We start from the raw sequence: 4,183 nt of genomic DNA, 5'->3' as shown, positions 1-4,183 counted from the left end.
CCTTACATAGGAGAGAACCATTTTAGACTTCTGCTCGGCTCGGCATTTTCTGAGAGACTCAACGTTTCACCAACCTTGCCACGTAGCATCACATGACATCCGGTTAGATGAAACGTCACTTCCTGCAACGTGGATTAACTACAAAAATATCTCTCTGACCTACTCCCACCCTCTCCCTCTCTCTCTCGATCTACTATCTAATAGAGACAGAGAGAGAGAGAGAGAGAAAATAGAGAGAGTATGAAAGAGCCAGAGATGATGACTGTAAATCACGCATAGTAATCAAGAAAATAAAAACACTTTCGCAAAATTTTGTTTTCCACAAATTGCGATCAGCGACAATAAACCTGAGTTCGCATCATCAGCCTATCCTGCCATGACAGAGTACAAAATAGACTTCGTGGCTTAGTGGGCGATGCCCTTTTCTCTACCCTGCAACCTCTCTCCCACAGAAGAGACGTTGCGAGCCTATCCTTGTTTTATCGTTATTTCCATGGCAGGTGCTCGTCTGAACTCCGATCTCTGGTCCCCCCCTCGCCAATCTTTTACAAAAAACACCCGTCTAGCTGAATCCACTGTGAAAAATTTCCCCCACTCTATAACTGTGCCTAAATCAAAACGTGGATTCCATGAACAAAGCTTCTTTCTTAGAACTGCACGCCTGTGGAACTCTGTTACGTCTGCCTGCTTCCCACCGGATTACAACTTGGATGTCTTCAAGTCCAACGTTAACAAATTCCTAATGAACCGCCCCCTTAAGTAAACACTTCATCAAATCTCCACACTAACGTAATGTACTTGCAATAACCCTTATCCCTGAGTGGCTTCCGGGCCTTGATAAGAGTGATCACTGTGTAAAAAAAAAGATAATTTGTGTGGCGTTGGAGGCTAGAAAAAAAATTCGTTCAGCGAGAGATTAAAAAAAATCGTTTTTTTTTTTTTTTGCTTTTTCTTACTCGCTGTTTTACCTTTGTTTTTTAATTGTCTGTGACGTCATAAGATTGTGTGTTGTATGATAATACCGCTTGCCACCATGTCATGCTGTGTTGTGCATGGATGTGTAAGAATAAGATTGGAACACGTGTGTTTGGTTGGTAAGAAATTTAGAGATTAAGTGTGATTAAGCGGAGGGAGTACAGACCTACGAGTGAGAGGTACTTGGAAGGAATAGGAAAGGATTTCTGATTTTTATTGTATTATCAGGGTAAGCCCGTACGCAGATCCCACACTTAAAAATAGCACGTCCGAGTCGTCCACATTTGGGACAATCGCAAAGGTCAACCCAACCGCAGTGCAATGGATGGGCCTCGCTCTGGGGGAACGGCCTTAATGATCACCGTTACTCCTACGTAAGGTAAGGCTATTTATTTGCTTCCCCACTGAGCAAATTAGGCACAAAGCCGTTTTTTAATGTGGATAGAGAGGGAGGAGGGAGGGAAAAGGGAACCGGGCCTTATTTACGTAAGGTAAGTATAATTTTATGTGGTGCCTTCCACTGTTTTTATATCACACTTCTATACTTGCCACCGACAAACACCAATAAAAAACTAAAATACCTCCAGATAAGTCTCACCAATATCAGTATATCACAAGATTTCATTCACTAATAACAATAATCTATAACAAATAATTTACTATCATTTAAACGTACCAATATTTTTACAAAATACCTCAATTCTTAACAAAATTTACATTTTACTGTAATATTCAATGTCAAGGGCGTTTACATGTGAACAACATAAATTCATAATCTTTTCAATGAGAACAAATACAAACGAATGAAAACTTTTAGAATTCAAACCAAAGCACTAAACCAAAAACATATTTACGTAATTAAATCAAACAGCTTTGTATTTCATTAATTGGCACTTGTACAGTTTAATCAAGACATAAAAAAAATAAAAATATTTAAAAAAAAAAAAAACGAGTTATATTGTACGTACGCGTTATGGAATGAAATTCTCCGAAAAAAAGTAACTTAATTTGATCAAGTACTTTTTCTTACAGAAGAAATCAAATTTTATTGTAATCGATCTATCATCGCTATTTGGCTATTTAGGGACACGAGGAGGGCAGGCTTTATACAAAGGACAAAATGAAAAAAAGATTTAAAAAGGACAAAGAAATTCTGTGAAATAAGTATAAAAATATTTATGTAAATATTTTTCTACTCATGTTTCAAAACAAAATAATTTTGTCAAAATTTGACAAACTTTAAGCGGTGATTGGAGTTATCTTCCCCTGACGGCCCCTTCTCCTAAGCGAAAAAAAGATGGCCGTTACGTGATCGATCTCATTAAAATTTGATTTTCCTTGGTAAAAAAAATAAAAAATAACTGCTGGATTAAATCAAGTGATTTCTTTTTTCATGAAAACTTTAATCCATAACGAGTACATACAATATATTTTTTTAATATTTTTATTTTTTGATTTCTTGATTAAACTGTACAAGCACCCATTAATCATATCAAAGCACGGATGAAACAAAAATAAATTAAAAATTATGATCTAAAGAGTTAGACGCTATATTTTTTTCCATAATCTCATAGGATAATTTGCGTCGTCGCCATCGTCGTCGTCGTCGAGGTAATCGATAATATAGCATAGTTCCTGGCTTTACTATAACAGTTATTTTAGGCAAACAACGCTGATAATTAATGTAAATGATATAAAATATACGTTTAAAAGTTATATTTGTGACGACAGAAGAAAAACAGATTTAGTTTATCAATTTTAATGTAATTACGAGAAAAAAACAAAAAAACACCAACGTTTTTATTTTGCTAATTTGCTAACGTAACGATCTTTCACAAACAAACAAATAAAAAATAACCAAATTTTTATGTGTAATTATTTTATACACTAGAATCATGTTTACAGATTTTTGTACAAATACATTTCATTCACGTTTATTTTTGAGAAAAAAATATTTTTCTCAGTACGCCACGCCACACACATTTTTATGTACACACACACACACACACACACACACACACACACACACACACACACACACACACACACATATATATATATATATATATATATATATATATATATATATATATATATATATGGGGACTTTATATATATTTATATATATGTGGGGACATTTTACAACATTGCGTTACTTCTCTATCAAAGGAGAAGGTAATACATGGGAGGGCGCAAAACATGAAAAGTAAAGCCAGAATGGTGACAATGCGACACCTGGCTGAAATGCACAAACAAACTAGAAACAGCTACTACACTTTCATCGTTAGTCGTTGATTGCATGTAAAACATCAGGTTTAAGTCTGGAATTATAAGTTTAGGTCATCGTAAAGTTAACGGAATCGAATCTGATAAAAATAAGTCGCAATTTTCATAATGTAATCATGTGATTATTGTTTTGTTTCTTGTTGGTTCAAATCTAGTTTTTGTTATTTGATTGACTTCGCTATTTGTTCAATTCCTTCCTTTTTGAATTGTTTATGTGAAATATTAAGTTTTGCATTTTTTTATATTTGGATTATTTGGATTACTGTTCTCATCTTGAATGTAAACAGTAGTTCGACTAATCCAAATCATAATGAAATGTTCAATCTTTTACACGAGGAACAAAATAATGATTACACCGTTTTACGATGAACAAAAGTTCTTTGTTCAGAAGCAGTTGATTTTTTTCTTCTTATAATAATTTCACGTTTAAATCGTGTTTTTTGTCTGTTATTTTTTATTCTTTTATATTTTCATATATTTAATTGCTTAATGAATTGGACACACAAAACAAAATTTGTATCAATTTACTAAAGATTATATTAAGAAATCCTAACAAACAAATTTTCTGCGTTGGACACAAAAGAAAAAAGATTTTTTTTTTTCGTATTAAATTCCTGGAATGGAAGGTAAGTTTATTTTTTTACTTTGAAAAATTATAATTCCACAACTTTAAAATAATCTTAAATAGGTACAATGCACTTATTGATCCTTGCTGAAATAATAACGTTATTATTTAAAAAGACATTCTTAACATTCAGAGGGGAGGGTGTTTTGTACCTATTCTATACTTTAACCTTACATTTGAATAAAAAAGTATATAAAACTTTAATTAAACTTAGAAATACGATTTTAAAAAATAACGCGGATCAGTAAGTGCACTAGCACTCTTTAATATCAAAAGAAGTTTATTTTTTTCACTTTA

The 4,183-nt window shown here is 33.0% G+C and overlaps 1 non-coding gene across 1 annotated transcript; it reads right to left on the bottom strand.

Annotated features, from left to right (window-relative positions):
- Positions 1–1,199: 1,199 nt before the first annotated feature.
- On the bottom strand, positions 1,200–1,362 carry LOC145271633 (U1 spliceosomal RNA). The gene has a single exon (XR_013866037.1). It is a non-coding gene; the product is annotated as a U1 spliceosomal RNA (small nuclear RNA).
- Positions 1,363–4,183: the final 2,821 nt, after the last annotated feature.

Source organism: Euprymna scolopes, chromosome 46 (genome assembly GCF_053919585.1).
Source record: "Euprymna scolopes isolate OS-2025 chromosome 46, ASM5391958v1, whole genome shotgun sequence".
In the NCBI taxonomy this organism is placed as follows: domain Eukaryota; kingdom Metazoa; phylum Mollusca; class Cephalopoda; order Sepiida; family Sepiolidae; genus Euprymna; species Euprymna scolopes.
Note: the sequence above shows the minus strand (reverse complement) of the source record. Positions and strands in the feature narration are given on the sequence as shown.